Here is a 19,365-nt window from a genome sequence, read left to right on the forward strand (position 1 = left end):
AATCTGTGATACATTAATATAACAAAAATACATTTCTTAAATTATTCATTAATTTGCAATGTAATTAGAATATTATCTTTATTTTCTGGTGTCTTTATTATTCTTAAAAGATACGCTGCTTGTTTGCAAATTTAACACTACGTATGCTATTAATAAATCATTTTATATTTAATTTTGCAACCTTCAATCATTGTTAAAATTGATTGATAATACCGTTGGTTAATAGAAATTTGAAAATGCTCTCGTTTCCACTCGATTAAAAGGTAATTGCACAAACTGTCACAGTGTTGACTACAAATCACGTGTGTCGTTCTATTAAATTTATACACAATAGTATTTATTCTCGTTTTAATTTAAAATGAAATATGTTATTCTATGAATAGCAGAATGTTCAAATAATTGAAACAACTTTTTGTCCTCTAATTAATGATTCTCATTTAAAAAAATTTAAGAATTTTAATCAAGAAGATTTTGAAGTCTCGATCTAAAATGACCAAGGATTGAAACAGAGAATATTTTGATGCCAACAAATACATATTCTTCAGATATGAAACAAATGTGATAATAAAAATCGGTGTACATGAATGAATGTTGAAATATTGGAAAATTGTATAATTATATCCATTCTCTGTCGCGTTTAGATGTTTCAATTAATGTTTCATCAGAATTTTTATCGAATATTTTAGAGGTACTGGCTGTAAGGTTTTTTTTTAAATTAAAATTAAAATTAAAATTAAATGTAAGAACAGATTCAAAGTATAACATTTAAAAATTTGTGGTTATAAAATTTGTGGTTATAAAATTTACTTGTATGTCATAATTATGTAAGTGAATTAATCTCATAATTAATTAAATGAATTTATTCTATGTGAGTAAATTATATTTATCTATAATAAGTCTTAACTTATTATTAATAATCAGCTAACACTGTATAATACTAAGTAAAGTAACTGAAAATTCTCGACGTGAGAATTAATTATAATTTCAACAAGAAAATAAAAAAGAAAAGAAAAGAAAAGAAAAAAAAAATTCTATGTAAGTGATTGTTCTATGTAAGTAATTCTATGTAAGTAATTCTATGTAAGTGATTTGGGGCTCGGCCAGTACCTTGCCCTTCTTTGGGATATTCCGAATTATCTGTCCTCTCCGAGCTGCAAATCTGATATCTCAGATGTTAGGGAAACCCCCTGGCCGGTAAGGCACGATAGACAGATGAGACTAAACGGCTGGTGGAGAGGGCAATCATCAACAGAGGGTCACACCGTGCGGATACAATACTGGGGTCTCAATAAAATCTTACAACCGTGGTGTTCAGAACATCAAACTCTGTTATGTTCAATTATATGTATATGTGCAATTATATACTATAATCGCAGGCGTTTCTTTAAAATGATGTACTATTGAAACAAGGCAAAATATCGTCAAATTCTTCTAGATTCAATTTCTCAAAAGAATGGCTCTATTGATTAACCAAACATAGTTCCCATAAGCATATACGTACTTCTCAGAAAAGATAGTTATATCTAGATCAATATTACTCCCCACAGTGACCTATATGTCAAAGAAAAAAAAGACACATCAAGTATTAAATCATACTACTATTACGTCCACTATCTCTACAAATTTGCACTGAAGTGAATAGATCCTGGCACGGATCGCCAAAAATGTCGTGTAAAATTAAGGTAAAAAATAAGGAACTTGTTAATTTCCGACAAGGAGATAAAGTTCTTTTTATTTTTTACTCAATTTATACAATTTTTTCGGTTCGCGATGATACACTTTCGATACTTGGATTAGTTAAGAATTTTTTTATTAGACTGACTGGATGATTTTGAAGGGAGAATTTATATTCTTCCATTCGTTGGAGTGGGAGAAGGTTTTGTTTATACTTAGTGTAAAATTCGGAGAACGGCTGGAGTGATCGAATGCCACTCAGGCGGCTGAGAACGGATGCTGACCGGACGGTCACACGCGATAAGGCGTTCGGAATTTCGGTTTGTTATATACAGCTGCTCGAATTTCGTCTGTGACAAGAGCATCGTCCAGAGACGTTTCCATCATACACAAATAACTTTGTTTTTCTTCTTGCAAGTCGGAAGCGTGGAGAATTCGATGTTTCTGGCTGATCTGTTGTTTTATCATTTGCGCGGCATTTTTTCGCGGTTAGAAGAAAGATGAGATTAATATCTTTGTGGTATTTTGATACTTATCGATCTGCCGATAATGTCGGTGCTGGTAGGGGAAAGCGTGGTTGAGAAGAAGCGCGCTTTTTCGATAAATTATGAATTATGGCTAACGGTAATTCACGCAATTTACATAATCTAGATGGAACAGACGCTTTTCAAGATCGCTTGTCGACTCATTTATGTTTATAATTTTCAGGAGAAGAAAATCTAAACCTTGAATATATTCAATTCGAATATGTACTGTAGCCTAAATTCGGGTCTTTTTTCGACTTTCAACGATATCGATTTTGTCTCGATTGACTTCCTGCCGGTTTACGTGCTTTTATTCTTACTCCTTCTTCTTCTTCCGGTGTCCAATGATTCCTTTGAAAATCGACGCGGTTAGTACCGAAGCGTACGCTTCCGATGCGGAAAGTACGCGATCGAAGCGCGTGGCTTCTAACCGGAAGCGTAGCTTTGCAAACGCGATTAGATTGCATTAGCTACGAGACTGAAATTAAATCTCGAGTCGGAATTGTATTTAATTTTCTTCGGGAAGTTCAATGCCGGAATCGAAAATTAGACGATTGAATAGGGATTCCTAGTTGATTTTAGACGTCCCTCTTCCTGTAACTCCCACCGAACTTGCATTGGGCGTTGTTCGTAGGCTTGTCGTGCGGCAAACCGTTTCGCAAGAGCTTATTTGCATTTCCTCTAACTGCGGTTCGCATAAGACGCATCAAAGGAATATTGACTACTATCTATTAGGTCAGATTTTTTCACTATTTTCTGCTTCTCGTAGGATTGTAATGTTACAGTACCGGTAACACGAAGCTTGATCTACGGCAAATAATAAAATATCTTTGAGATTAAAAAATATAAAGATTTGAAAATTAGGACATTTGAAAGTTTGTACTTACTCGACTGAATTGCTATTAAGTGACGTTTAAAAATTTTAATCACAAGGTTGAAAGTAATATAGTTAGTAATTCTAACGAACACCTATCCTCAGATAGATTGGTATACACACGCGAGTCGACCGTATTCTCCGGAAATGAAAACAACTATATCGAACGTTTGATTCGACTCATGGGAAATTTACGCGTTTTTGAATCGTCCCGAGTCGCACGCGAAATGCAGGTCAGAGAACCGTCTAATATTTATTGTTGAGATCGTGGGCTTGATCTTAATGGCGCGGCGGCACGCGATTCTTTACCAACTATGCTCCTTAACTCCAGCTCTCGACCTTCTTCCCTATTCAACTAGCTCGAGCAGTGAAATTGACTCTGCATGCCTGTGATTTTGGCAGGGAATGGGAGTCGAGTTCGTAGTGAATGCACATTGTGTATACGTGTTTTAGGTGGTTTGTGTGAGTTTGTTGCGGAGATTCGAGACATTTATTTAACCTCTTTATCATATTCGAGCCTGTGCGATATAACCATATCTTAAATGTAATAAGTTTTATTTTTTATTGCAAAGTTCTTGAAATATATAATGCACACAATAAGTGTATAATATTTTATATATATAAATTATATTTAAGAAGTTTGGGATAGTTTAAAGATGAAATAAATTGCTTTTTAAATTTAATCTCTTACTTTCGACGAAATCAAGTTTCTCTGGAATTTGGTGGAGTTTAAGATTTGATATCGGTGTCGTAGGAGTTATGTGACACTTTAAGGTGGAATAAATCTAGCGAGGAGTTTAAGGTGCGGCAAAGGAGCGTGGAATGTTGCAATAGAAATTTATTGCAGTGTTAGTGCATTGGTAGATTGATCAAATTTACGTGTAGCGTGGGTAACCAATGGTAAATATTTTGCAATGTGTATAATTTCTCAGTAATCTGAGGCTTATAAAATCTATTGACAACTAATGGAAATTGTTGATTTAACAGATCAATTTTAAATTCCTCGTTAATCTAAATTTTTTTAATCCTATTTACAGCTAAACCTTACGACGAAAAATTAACGAAGTGGAATAAAAATGGCATTGTGATTCTTCTCGTCGTGTATCGGTGTCACATCAAATTTAAGAGACAGTTTTACTTGCGGATGCTGCGTGTTACGTTGGTGAAGTCGACGAAAGCGTAAAATAGGAGCTCGTCCGAAATACACTAACGCGGAAGGTTAAATTTAACGCAAAAGGCTGAGAAATTAGTTTAGAACTCGAAGTTTCATTGGTACGACGCACTTGAAACGCATTCAAAGAGGTCGGCGACCTCGAAAGGGGATGAACGCAACTGTTTCGTGGGAATTTCTTATTGTGGCTTATTTGGATGAAGCTGCTTTAAAATCAGCGCTGGATTCGTCTGTTTTTTGCCCGGAAATCATAAAATGTTTAGGCCAGGCGACTCCATGTACAGAAAATGTTATGTCCACTTTTTACGTCCGTAGAATTCAACTCTTTACTACTATGCACTTCTTCTCCAAAAAAATATCGCGTTTCAATATTAAAAAAAGTTTCAATAATATACTATCCATTAGAAGAATGATAACATGATAACCTTACAAATTATTAGTATTAACAAATTCTTATTGTCGTATAGAAATGCCAACTATTGCTTCGGTAAAACAAACAAAGGAATTTTACAGGTAAATTTTACAAATTACAAGTCATCTTATAACGCAAAATACGACGTGTAAAATTGTCTCAATTTATTAATAGTATTAATAAATTATTATGATAAAAGATGCAGGAATCTTAGCCTCATGAGAAATTGGAGATGAAAATGAGTGGGAAAAGATTAATCGAGGACACAATAGTATTATTCCAGAAAGTGCTAGTTCTTCCTAGATTCCGGTTACAATGTTCTTAACGCGTGGAAATTAGTCTTGACCAGGAAACATCTATAACGGCATGTATTTTCTGCCGTGATTGTAAATCTGTTTGGAACATGCGGTTTGTCCGTTAATCTAGGCGCTGTTGTTCAATTGAGTCAATATTATTTGTTGGTAGATTAGTGTGTGCAAGAGCGCTCTGTTCATTATTGACCAATTCGAGCACGTATTGGTAAATTTCACACCGGCAATTACGGTGAAATCGTTCGTGGTCGCTGGAAATTAGCAGTATCGTTTGCGGTCGTGAGCTGATTGACACTGCGTGAGCGGGGAATTATGTGAAGCAGCTTTGCTTTGTCGTTTCATGCATTTAATAGGTTTACGGCGGTGGACAGAGTTTGTAAAAAATGAAGACAAGGTAGAAAAAGATTATTTTTCATTTTTTACTATTAGATTATTTTCAAAGTGATCTTTTCAGTGAAATATGATTGACAAAAAATAAGATCTATAATTGAATCATTATAGAAAGTAGAATAATATTGATAATAAAGAAATAAAAATCAATTATAGAATAACATATAATAATAATAATAATAATAATAATAATAATAATAATAATAATAATAATAATAATAATAATAATAATAATAATAATAATAATAATAATAATAATAATAATAATAATAATAATAATAATAATAATAATAATAATAATAATAATAATAATAATAATAATAATAATAATAATAATAATAATAATAATAATAATAATAATAATAATAATAATAATAATAATAATAATAATAATAATAATAATAATAATAATAATAATAATAATAATAATAATAATAATAATAATAATAATAATAATAATAATAATAATAATAATAATAATAATAATAATAATAATAATAATAATAATAATAATAATAATAATAATAATAATAATAATAATAATAATAATAATAATAATAATAATAATAATAATAATAATAATAATAATAATAATAATAATAATAATAATAATAATAATAATAATAATAATAATAATAATAATAATAATAATAATAATAATAATAATAATAATAACAATAATGTGGATAGACTTTATGTTTACTTTTATATGTATAATGATACTGTTTGATCCTTGAATTAAAGTTAAGATTAACGTTGCGATTATGATTATCCTTTGTCTGACTAAATATATTTGAAGTATCAATTACAGTAGAATTTTTGAAAGATTCTTGGCTGTTAAACAAAAGACTGGTTCCTTTATATTTCGCTCAATTATCATAGAATCGTGAAACTGACTTTCACTTCAAATTTTGTCTGTTTCAGGAGTAACAAGTACCTGCAAAAATCATCCATCAGCCGGATATGTGCTGTCGGAGGGTTTTTCATTAGCATTCCCGTCTTTCTAACTGGTAAGAACCAATTCCTTCAATTCTGTCAACTTTAACCTTTTGAAAGATACTAGTACTTAAGTTATACGTTTAATTTTTCTTGAATTCAGGCATGAATCTAAAAGATACTGTGAACTATCTCTGAGTGTATGAAATCAGTTTAGAAATCCAATGGAAATAAAGTTAATTTTAACGCCGAATAGTCATTATTTTTCTTAGAAAAATAAAAAATGATCGTCTTTTAGGGAAGTTTTAACAGATTAATTTATAAAGAGCTGAAACAGAATATTCATGTCATGCATGAATACGGCTGGTTGATGGATCGAGATCTAATCTAAAGTTTACGTTGTGTCATGCTAGTTTACACAGCTATCATTCGCTCGATCGATCGTTAAGCTGTTGAACTCGATTCAAGACGGACATTTTGACTCTGTTCAGAAGAAAACTGCGTTTTAATAAATTTGACGGAATAGAAATTTTGATAGACTACAATGTTTTTTTAATTATATCATAAAATTTATTTATTTTTTTTTAATGTCATGTTAGAAACCTCAAATACTGTCCAAAACTTCGAACGTAATCGTTTTAGAAATTTGTAAATTACTTAACGACCAAAAATATTGAATTCTCTATTGTCTGAAGATAGATTCTCTATAATTTAAGTAATTTATTCGTCGAGAATTGATATATAAAGACTTAAATAATAAATTAATTGAAAAATAATTTGCAACTAGTATTGAAAATTTCAATTAAAAGCATATGTATATAGTTTACGCTTCGAGAATTATATGTATTGAGAATATATATTTGCGCTGATTCTTTGTCCCGCTTGTTATGGCATACGTGTTATAATGATCCTCTAACAATGCTTTCAGATATGATATTGTATATATGCATCCAGTTTCATTCGACGCCGGTAATCGTTGCGTCGGTTTTCATAGGCCTTGGCATCGTGTTTTGTGGATGCGCAATGGTCCATAACGTCTTCGTGTGGCAGAGGGTAAGAACATATCGCTATTAAAAAAGAAAACGAACACGTTCAAACACGTCTAAATCATCTTTTATGTGTATTTCACCCGGAAATCATTTTATCGTAAAATTTTGTTTTTCAGAGTTACCATAATTTATCTGGTAGAGTTCATAAAAATTTTTCTGAAATCAATTGCAAGCTTTTAGGAAACCAGGATTTTTCACATTTTTAAGAAGCGTTATAATTATATTGCTGACCTTTATACGTTCGTGCGAAATTGAAAGGTACGCAAATGGCGCAAAATGCATAAAATGCGCTAAAATATACGTATATAAGAAAACAAATCTCGATTAAAATTTTATTTCTTTCATTATGTTCGTAAAACTACAAACTTGTATAAAAATACGCATTCTAGTTATAAGTGTTAAAACATTCGATCTAGTCCTTATCACATTCATGAAAACCTCCATTTAACCATTCGTTGTATCAACAAACATTCATATGCAAAACTTACCACCTACCACATCCTCCGCGTATTAATATAATCCCCTTTTATAAATTATACACTTTAGAGTGGACTGGTTGGGTCAGAGTGATATAAGCTTACAAGTTCTCGAGGAGTTCTACCGAAGTTACATTTACGTTTGCATAATTTCACCGAAAAAGATACTCTGTAGAATGACAGGTTCGTTTGTTTATGTGATCCGCGATCGCAACTATTTCAAGGGGATTTTATAAATAACCATACACACGATATTCAGTGTATTTTCGTATTCTCGTTTATTTTTGGGAGATTTGTAAAACTGTTGAACAAAATAATTGAGTAACGATTATATTTGCTGAGAAAAAGTCTTTTTCTCTGTACCCCTCCTTCTACTTCAAGCATGTAGTATTGACAATAAGATTGACAATGGCTGAAAGTAATCCAAAAGAGTTTTCACCATGGTTATCGGTAACGAAAAAGATTTGAATCATCTTTAATACTTATTCGTAACTAGAATCATTTCAACTAAAATGTAAATTCTTATATTATAACTTTTTTAATTTGTTATGGCCCCTGACTACAACCTAACCTATCATTCTTATTTCGTAGGAGAAGACGAATGCCGTGAAGGCGTTGCAGCAGCAGCTGCAACAGCACCAGAACCAGCACCAGCTACAACAGCAACAACAACTACATGGCCCGTTAACCATCCACCATGCTGGCTGCCCAACGAAAGTCGGGCCCGTGACGAACTAACTAAATACCAGCCACGCAACGCACGGCCGAGCTGCACAGTACCAACACTATCATCACCATCATCATCATCGACACGTGTCAATGTCTCCACCGCCCTTGTTGCTCTCATCGCCAGCTCCGATCGCGGCGACGCACAATCATCTGAACGTGAGCGGACACAGAAACGTGGTTACGCCACCGGATACACCAGCAGATAGATCGCCACCGAGTCCTGGAAATAAGCTAAATAGATCGCAGCATTTGCCACGGGAAGCAACCGGCAGCGTCAGTCCTGGTCTTCCGGCTGCCACATTGGATCTAAGTAGCGCAGCAACCACCAATAGTCCGCATGAATTGTCCACGTTAGTTTAGAAATTTGGTCCGAACATTATATCTTCACATAGGATTGGAGATTAATAGTTGATAGTTAATTTACACATCCATCTTTTTATTTGTAAATTGGGTCGTGGTTTAGAGTTGGTTTGTAAAAATTCGGTCCTAATTGTTAAATGATGAATATTGATTAAGAATAATAGGCATTGATGTACCAATCTTTTTTTAACTTATATACTTGAGCACACGCATTGGAGATTTCACTTTTATTCAGTGAAACAGCAACTTCATTACTCGCTTATTCAATACGGCAATTGCATATATTTCATGGACATTTTAACAATGTTTTGAATAATTTCTAACGGTACAATTGTGATGAAGTGAAAAAAATCGTGATAAGAAACAGAGAGAAAAGTTGCTCGTTAATGAATATTGACCAGAAATAAAGTAATTTCTAAAGAATATCCCGAAGACGTCGTAGATATTACGAAAGGAATGATTAATTTATACCCGCGTGTATCTTGCCATTACCATACTATTATTATTATTATTAATATTGTTAGTAGTACTCGATTACATTATTATTAATGTAATATCGTGATATAATGTGTTTACAAAGAGTGGACAATAGAGATGTTAATCAGACAGAAAAAGACGATTATTGTTCAACCTGAACTATTCACGCCAAACGTACAGAAAACAGCGCAATCCACACTCTCTCGGCAACGCCACTCGCAACCTCTGTCTCCGCTCAGCTCGCACTCGGCTCCTCGACTCGCACTCTGCTTTTCGACTAACTCTCTGGTCGTTGCCGCATTCTGTTGTCTTTTTCCTAGGCACACCGCACACGTGTTCTGCAGGCGCTCGTGGCCAGGGTCACGTAGGTCTTTTCCACGAAACTATGCACTTGAAAAGACCGATGACACATTGATGGGCCCGACGACGCCTCGGCTCTCGCGACATTGTTCATAGTTCGCCCGATATTTCTTAGGCCTTTCGTCCACGATACTACACTCGGCCATCCTGCAATAACATCTGCCCTCAGATGTTGCCTTCTATCTCGCTGTCATCAGATGCGTCACTTTCGGCGTTTAGGACCCAAGGTTTCATAAAATCGAGGTGTGTGCGGGTCCTTCCTTCGGTACTGCTTCGCACGCTTTCTTCTTTTCTTGTAACTTCGACGATTCTCCTCTTGAGTTGCGGCGATCTTCTTCTTCGCGTCCTCACGTAGCTCGCGACGTTGTTCTTCAAACCTCGCGGCCCCCTCTTCGTCGATCAGCTTTCTAATCTTCGCCTCTTCCCTGACTTGCATTTCGACCCCGACCAGTAGCTGGAAAGGAGTCTTCCCTGTGCTTCTGTTTACGGTGGAATTCAGGTATTTCTGAACCTGGTCGACATGCTGCCCGTTCCCCCTCGGCGCCAGTCTTCGCGGTCTTCGCGCTACCGGTTTGTCGCTTTTCAGAACTATTTTCGCGGTTATCCCGACGTCTCTCTTCTTCTCCGGCCTATACCCTTTAATAATATCCCGAATGGCTTCACGATAATGCGGTTCCTGTACGTGTGTTAGGTCTGTTTCGTCAGTCTGTTCTACTACGTTAATTCTAAACACATCCGACACGTCTTTGTTAGTCTGTTCGTCAAGCCGCAAGAAAGTCACTTCGCCCCGTTTAACCCGTAACTCTACCTGATCCAGAAAATCAGTGCCTAACAACAGGCCGTGCTTCGTCAATATTTTGTTTGAAACAACGTGCAAAGTGATTGGCAGTTTACACCCATCAACCGTCATTACCTTAGTGAATTCACCCCAGGTCTCATTGCCAGCGGAACCAAAACCGTCGAACTTAAACTTGCATTTACCTAGCGGTGGTGACCCTAACCTCGCATACTCGTCTGATCGGATGAACGTGAGATCACTACCCGTATCCACTAATGCCACAAACCTACAGTCATCTATCGCCACTTCTTTCACATACTTCCCTTTTTCGGATCTTGACACTACGCAAGTCTCTTTCGGTCGTGCCGTACACCTCGCTGCAATATGTCCAAATCCGCTGCACTCGAAACACCTAACACCTTCTCCCCTCTCCGGACACTTAACACTTAGATGATCCTCACTATCGCAAATGAAGCATCTTCTTTTCTTCATTGCATCTACAGATTGACTGGGCTTCCCGTTCTTCTGGGCTTTAGCCGGCTTCACAATCGACTTTGCTCTGCGACTCTTCTGTTCTTCGTACATCACTAACCTCTTCCTCAACTCTTTGATTGACGTAGCGCCGTACAATATAGCCTTATTGTTCTCGTCGTCTATTATTCCGTCCACTATGTATTCCACCTTTGCTTCCTCCTCCATGTCCACATGGCTGGCTATTTCGAGCATGCGGTACATGTAGGCCAAACATGCTTCATCACTCTCCTTTTTTGTTTCTTCAAGTTTCTGATGTACTTGCCTACTGTTGACTTTCCTCGAAAATTCTTTCACTAGCCCCCTCTTCAACTCATGCCAAGTCCTGGCATGACACTCGAAGCTCGCGAATATTTTCGCTGATCCCTTCAGCAGCTTCCTGGCGTAGACTGCCTTCTGCCCATCCGACCACATGCACGTATCAGCGACTTCCTCGAACGACTCGAACCATCGTTCGACATTTTCACCTTTGTCGCCACTAAACGACTCTAATGCATCTTCGACGTCTCTAAAACTCAGTGTCGAACCAACGCATGCCCTTCGACAACATTCGTCACGGTCCTGATACACCCTTCGCGTATCTCTCTTGTATCCTCTTGCGTTTTTCTTGTCATCTTCATCCTCACTTTCGTCGTCGCTTTCTTCTTCCGACGATATGTCGTTACCATCCATGGCCGCTTGTAGCCGTGCGCGTAATTCTACTTTTCTTCCCGTCGTTTTTAAACCCAAACTAGCGAGGCGCTCCTTCAACTCCTTCGTATTCATTTTCTCAACATCTTCATCTTCGTTACAATCACGCTCAGCTCTCTGTACGTTTCCTAGATCTCGTTGACCGGTTAGCTCTTCACCGCCCGTCGATCCCTTAGGACACGATTGTCCAGCCCTACACGCCCGATTCAGCCTTGCAATCAGCACTGACCTCGCACCCGATATAGGGAGGTTCATTCGCGCGAGCTTACTCCTCAGCTCCTCCATCGTCGAACCCTCTTCACCCGACAATCGCTCGTCCCCGACGTTTGCCATTTTTCACACTACACAAACTTAAACCGTCGACGATATCGTCTTTTACTGCACCGCGCACCGGTAAATTCACAACTAGCTCGAATAGCTCTGTTAAACCGTTTCGTTTTCTGTCTTGTCCAATCCCGGCTGAGCCCCCAAAAATATGTAATATCGTGATATAATGTGTTTACAAAGAGTGGACAATAGAGATGTTAATCAGACTGAAAAAGACGATTGTTGTTCAACCTGAACTATTCACGCCAAACGTACAGAAAACAGCGCAATCCACACTCTCTCGGCAACGCCACTCGCAACCTCTGTCTCCGCTCAGCTCGCACTCGGCTCCTCGACTCGCACTCTGCTTTTCGACTAACTCTCTGGTCGTTGCCGCATTCTGTTGTCTTTTTCCTAGGCACACCGCACACGTGTTCTGCAGGCGCTCGTGGCCAGGGTCACGTAGGTCTTTTCCACGAAACTATGCACTTGAAAAGACCGATGACACATTGATGGGCCCGACGACGCCTCGGCTCTCGCGACATTGTTCATAGTTCGCCCGATATTTCTTAGGCCTTTCGTCCACGATACTACATTAATATTAATATTATTGCCTTATTATTATTAATGTTATGGAACCTCTAGTCCTAGGTTACTTTCGCTGCCACGAAAGGATAAGATTTTCGAATTTTTTACTATTACGTGTAATTCCAGTTTTCCTGTTGCGCATGCGCAGTAGAAAGAAAGTTAGCGGAACTCAAATCTCGAACTATAGAGAGTTGAAAAGTAGTAAAAGTAAAAAAGCACGAATAACATTTGTATTTGTGCTGGATTAAGTTTGATAATTGAAAATTGAGTTTGATGATAACATTTTTTTCGTATTCGCTTTGGTAAATATTAGTTTTATTTAAAATTGAACAAAGCATTTTATGTTTTTCAAATACGGTACATAATCGTAATATCGAATTTTGTAAACTGATAGTAAGAAACTCTATAATTCGAGACTGGAACTTTGATCAAGTTCACATTGAACGTAAACTGACTTAATTTTGTTATTTAAGCGTGTATACTATACGTGTTTGTTCCTTCTTCTCTTGTGCGCAGGCTATAGCTTAATTACTTCCAATAAACGCAGTTATATCGAATCAATGACCGATACAAATTTAGATATTAGGAATATTTAAACAAGAGATTAAAAACTAAAAAGTATTGTTTTTATACTGCATATGTGTTACGCCGGGCGACTCTCTGCCTGGCCCAGGTCACACACCGCGGGCCAGACGGACATCAGATGTCCGCTCTTCCGTACGGCGTACCCTCAATAGCCTTAAGCACCCGTCATAAACCCGAGTCACTTGCCTGCTAAGGTCCTTCAAACCAAACAAACATCTGTTTCCGAAGAATTTCTAAAGACTATGTCTACCACGGAGGGACAAGGGAAAGTTAGTTTTTCTCACGTACGCTGCAACTTTCCTCCCACTAACCACTTTCCCTCGAGGGCGGATAAGACCCTTCGTTTAACCAATTAACATTAAGCCTATTTCCCTCACTCTCTTAACTAACATCGGCACCAACAAATCCGATGGTCCCGTGCGCTAGACACACCCATCATTAGCTTTCCTCCGACACAGCATCGTCACTCAACTTCACTTCTTCTACATCGTTGGAAAAGTCAACTACTAAGTATACCGCTAATGCCCATCGGGGCAGTCTAAGCATAACGCGAAAGTCGGTCTCGGTATTGTCGAGCATACATTTCCTCTCCTAAATATCTTATAGTGCTACGTCCACTAATACACTAAATCTAATTATAAGAGCCCTGCTCTAACGTACATATATATCTTATCTTCGTGCAATAAGTGATTATCTATCTATCTATGCTCATCAGTGTAACCTAAGTGTTGGAAATATATAATTTATAATTCTGTGAATCACAGTGTTATACAACCTCAATCACCCCTATTATCTCAACGGAAATCAGGGGATCGATCAATTCGTGGTGTCGATTGTTATAATCGTAACGGGGATTTACGACCCCCGTTGACGTCTCTTCTAACGACTACGTCTCCCCGCGATTGGTCGAATAAACAATATGTACATATGCAATATGAACGACAGTTTGTGTAATAATATGTACCTCTCTTCTTAGTTTACTTTTGTATATTTTGCGACAGTTGATATTAATTTTATGAGGAACGTACTTACACTTTATCTTTGTAATTAAATGTGAAATGAAAGAAAAGAAATGACATGAGAAAAGGAAATTCGATGTATGAGTATATACGAATTGACGGAATTAAAATTTAACGCTATATTTAAATAGAAGACGTGAAATATCTTGTCATCTTAAAATAACTTGATCATTCCTATTCTTTTACATAAAAACACTTTTCGACTGTAACTTAAGAAACATGTCTGCTAACGTGAAACGTGCCAGAAAAAATTAACAACTTCCATTAAATTGGCAAATTTCTCATTAATATCGTAAAACTCGCGTTTACAAAGATCAGATCAATGTACATAATATACAAAACAAATGCAGAATATATAAATATAGCACATACGTTCTGAATTATATTCGAATTGGGCAGGGTAACCAAGTGAAAATATGTAAATTTCACGATGTGTAATGTACACTTTATCGAACTTGTAAGTAGTGTAGAAATAGAATATTTTACACGTAACAAAATATACAAACGACAATGCACAAGTTAAATTATTTGTTAGATCCATGTATAACAAGCATAGTACAAAAGTGTTTTAGCTTTATGTACTGGTAATTATGAGAAGTACCAACTTAATAGATGTATTTGGTATGTACCTAGTTAAGAAAACAATAAATTATTCTGAACAGATAAAGCGTTTAGTAGCTTGTGAAGTATGAATTTTCGAAAACGTAAGTATTTTATATCTAAGTAGTTAAGAAACGCGAGCAAGGGAAATCAAACAAAGGAACAAAGTTTTTTTGTTTAAAAATATTTAATTTGTTGTTCTATTATCCGAGGTTAGAAGCGATAATGTACAAAATCTGAATAAATAAGATTCTTCAATATTATTGAATTTTAATTCTAGGGTAAAGTAATATATCCGCATATTTTATTTATATACAATATGTATAAATAATGATGTGATTTGACTAATTTTGTTGAAAGAATATTTGTACTTTTTACGTAAAACTTCAGTCTTTTACAAACTTTCTTGTAATTAATAAACCTTCAGACTTGTCCAAGTCCAGACTTGTTGCAAAATCATTTTTGCTCGAACGATTACCGGCGCGAGCAATCCTAGTGGATCATAGATTTGTGCGATGACTGAGCTGATTGATCGCTTTGTGATTCGGGAAGTGTCACTGTTCGTCTTGACCGAATATAGTATGGTATCGTCGGCTGAATCCCAAAAGACGCCGAGTGTTTTTAACGTGGATGACTCACCGAGATGTAATTTCTGGTTGGTGTCTTCCTCAGGTAGCCCTCGCAGCAGATCCCGATCGTTTGATGCCCATTTGCGGATATTTAGACCGGCTAGCTTAAGTAATTTCGTGAGATCATTCCTGACTGATAGGGCTTCGTCCTTCGTATCGGCTCCGGTCAACGCATCGTCGACATAGAAGTCTCGCCGTAGGATCTGCGCTGCTCTCGGAAATCGAGGTCCCTCGTCTTCTGCCAACTGTTTGAGACATCGGATGGCCAGATACGGGGCTGCGGATAGACCGAACGTTACGGTGTTGAGTCGGTAAGTTTCGATCTCTCCGTTGTCGGCACGCCACAGAATCTTTTGATAAGGACGATCTTCTGGACGTAGGATGAATTGACGGTACATTTTCTCGATGTCGCCGGTAAGGACATATTGAAATGACCGGAATCTCAATAGGATGTTTCTCGGGTCTTCTTGTAATTTCGGACCCGTATGAAGGGCGTCGTTTAGAGACATTCCCGTGGTACTTGAAGCTGAGCCGTCGAACACAACCCGTAGCTTGGTGGTGTCGCTCGATTCCTTGATCACGCCGTGATGTGGTAAATAATATCCGTGGTCGGTGGCGTGATCCGTGTTGATCTTCGTCATGTGACCCAAGTCTAAATATTCTTGAATCACAGCACATTACGCGGTTTCATATTGTTTGTCGCGTTGGAATCGGCGATGAAGAGAGGCGAGCCTGCTCATTGCAGTGGCCTTCGATGACCCTAGTGAGGAAAGCTTTTCGTTGAATGGTAATGCAACGATGTATCTGCCTTCCTTGGTTCGTCGGACATGGTTTCGGAAATGTTCTTCACATAATCGTTCAGATTCCGAAAGATGAGTAGTGGCCGGTCCCTCGCCGATCTCCCAAAACCGTGCGAGGTCCTCTTGCAGAGCCGTTGTGGTTGCGTGGAACGTATTTATCGCGGTTTGGGACGTGGGACTCCCCCCGATTACCCAGCCGAATCGTGTTTTTTGTAGACGTAGTTCAGGTTCGCCTCGTTGCGCCAGATTGACCTGCCCGATGCACAGCGACGCAAATGTTGATCCGGTACTAAGTAAGACATCGATCGGGTCTGGGCAATGGAATTGTGGATCGGCTAGTTGAATATTTCTGGGTAATCCCAGACTCGAGGGGTCGATGGGCTCGCTTGGTATGAAGGTCGATATGGCCGGGATAACAAGAAATCTCAATGTTTTCTTATACTTGCCGTCCGTCGACGTGATTGTGGCCGTGGTGAATCGTTTTGCCGTGGTGCTCAAATTGTCGAGGGCTCCGATCTGGATCGCACATCTCCTTTGCTTTATACCGAGGGAATTCGCGAGCTTGTCGGTCATGAAGTTCATGCTCGACCCAGTGTCGAGTAAGGCTCGGACTCGGATTGGTTGTGCCTGTTTGTTCAAAACCTTGATCTGTGCTGTGGCCAACAGATCATGATGCAGAGGGGTGTGGGCAGATGTGTTTGTTAGTCCGATCCCCCTTGCTGTCGTAGTCTCGGATAGTCAGTTTTGCCCCGGTTGGTACTTGGACGAGGAGGTTGGGGTGGTGTTCTGGATCCGGGCTGAGCGTGACTCGTACGAGGCATGCTCTTTCGTGCCTCTTGGAGCCGAAGATGTATGCTTCCGTGAAGTGTCGGATGTTCGCCTCGACTTGTGGGACGACCGCGACTTCGATGATCCCGATGGTGATTGTTCGGTGGAGGCTCGCTTGTGTGATGAACGACTGCCCGACGACCGACCGCTCGATGCGCGACTGCCCGACGACCGACCGCTCGATGAGCGACTGTCCGACGACCGTGAGTCTACCTGGGTTTGTTCGCGGTGTAGATAAGTATGGTGTCGGTGACCGCAGACACGACACGAACCCGATGTACACTGTGTCGGCGAATGTCCTGTGCCTAGGCAATTTATACACAACGATGCCTTCTTCACGATCTGAAAACGTTTGGTCGCTGATTTGGCCTTGAAGATTTTGCAGTGTCTGATCTCGTGAGGTCCGTTGCAGGTCGGACACACCACCGTTCTGCTGGTTGTAGCAAGGGTTCGCCCATGCGGTATGGTTGTTCGCTGACTGTGGTGTTTGTGGGTTGACCCTTTTGATTCCTTCTCTTTAGAGAGGAATTGAGTCCCGTTCGCCCGTGTTTTGAGAAAGTCTATCAGATGCTGATAGGATGGCACCTTTTGGCGGGGCAGTGTGCGTTGCCATTTACGCAGGCTGGACGAGGGCAACTTCGACGCGATCAATTCGATCATCGCTATGTTTGATGTGACGGGCTCTTTTAGGTGTTCGAGCGCCTTTAGATTTACGCTGATGGTTTCCAACAAATCCTCTAGGGCTTCTGGAGTTTCCTTTTTGATTTCCGGATAGTTGCGCATCAAATTCCAATGGCGCATGCAGATTTGGAGGGGGCAATTGAACTTGTCCTTCAGTGTGTCAAGCGCGATGGAATAGTTGGCCTCTGTGAGTTCTAATGACTGGATACTCTGTGCGGCCCGTCCAGTTATAGATGAGCACCGTCGAATTGGGGCACGCGGACCTCTGGAACGGTGGTCGGCTCTGGTTTCCGGCATGTCTCACCTATTTTTGTAGTCGACGGGGTTGTTGCTGATATTTGCTCAAAGAGACCTAGGAACCGCATGTCAAGCTCCCGATACTCTTGCGATAACGAATCTACACGCGCATCTTCCCCCTCATCTAACACATCTAACTCTTCTTGAACTTCGAGTATCCTCCTCCAAAGCTCATCGAACGAGCTGCGGCAAGATGTTAGGAAGATTCTGTTTGCCTTCCCAGGCGCTTCGTATTCATCGAGTTCGCGCCTTATGGTTGCAAGTCGACGGGCTAGGGCGCCTCGTCTCCGCCGTAACGTGCTGATTGGTTCAGCTTGGGCCATATTTGATTTTAATAATATGAACGATCTTACCTTGATCGAATGGACGTTGATCTGGGATTCGGTTGATAATCGTTACGATGCGGCGTGGGCTCGTGTAGATGCTGAGCGACGGAGGTGCTTCTCTCCGATGGCGGTTCCCTTGATCAGTTGGCTAAGTGGTTGGAACTTGGATTTCACGCGACACTGTATAGTCACTGGTCAGTGCACTTTTTGGCGGCACGAAATCCGGCTCGAAGGACCTTGTAAATTTCGACCAATTGCGGGGAGACGTAATCGCGAGGAGAGACGTCAACGGGGGTCGTAAATCCTCGTTACGATTATAACAATCGACACCACGAATTGATCGATCCCCTGATTTCCGTTGAGATAATAAGGGGTGATTGAGTTTGTATAACACTGTGATTCACAGAATTATAAATTATATATTTCCAACACTTAGATTACACTGACGTAGAGAAATAAATAATTAACAACTTGTCGCACGAAGATGCGGTAGATATGTACGCTAGAGCAGGGCTCTTATAATGGAAATTAATGTATTAATGGACTTAGCACTATGATATTTTTAGGAGAGAAGATGTATGTTCGACAACACCGAGAACCGACAAAAGATTTGCGTGAAGTATGCGACTCTCGCGCTATGTGTAGACTGCCGCGTTAGGCGTTAGTTTTTAGACTGTCTGTCGCTCTTTTTTTTAATACGGAAGAAAAGTTCGGTGTGGGTGTGCCCCTGTGCCTAAAGAACGCGGATTCGTTGGTCCCACTTTCGTTAGGAAAAGTGAGGGTAACGAACCGCGGTGTCGATTGGTCATGACCTGCACTACTGCTCGAAGGGATGAGTAGGGAGTCTCCTACCATCGTGGTGAATAGATGACTGTGTGCGTGAGAAAAACCTAGCTTGTTTTATTACAGGGCTATTCGGATTTTCCTAATGGGTGCATACCCGGCTTTCTCCGTGTTTTAAGTG

At 39.0% G+C, this 19,365-nt stretch overlaps 2 protein-coding genes and 1 long non-coding RNA gene across 4 annotated transcripts in view; 2 read left to right on the forward strand and 1 right to left on the reverse strand.

Annotated features, from left to right (window-relative positions):
* LOC126876934 (uncharacterized) overlaps positions 1-19,365 on the forward strand; it is a 54,916-nt gene that overhangs the window by 34,405 nt on the left and 1,146 nt on the right. The window lies entirely within an intron of this gene.
* The window catches only part of LOC126876932 (omega-amidase NIT2-A-like), a 142,407-nt gene that overhangs the window by 15,180 nt on the left and 107,862 nt on the right, over positions 1-19,365 (forward strand). The gene's annotated exons all lie outside the window — the stretch shown is intronic.
* Positions 9,713-19,365, reverse strand: part of LOC126876925 (uncharacterized) — a 68,799-nt gene continuing 59,146 nt past the window's right edge. The window contains exon 2 of one of the 2 annotated variants that reach the window (XM_050639754.1): positions 9,713-9,766. The gene's annotated coding sequence lies outside the window, so the exon portion shown is untranslated. Of the gene's footprint in view, positions 9,767-12,477; positions 12,530-19,365 lie in introns of those variants that run through there. The other variant, XM_050639755.1, reaches the window with a different exon arrangement.

The sequence above is a fragment of the Bombus huntii genome, unplaced genomic scaffold (genome assembly GCF_024542735.1).
Source record: "Bombus huntii isolate Logan2020A unplaced genomic scaffold, iyBomHunt1.1 ctg00000106.1, whole genome shotgun sequence".
NCBI lineage: Eukaryota > Metazoa > Arthropoda > Insecta > Hymenoptera > Apidae > Bombus > Bombus huntii.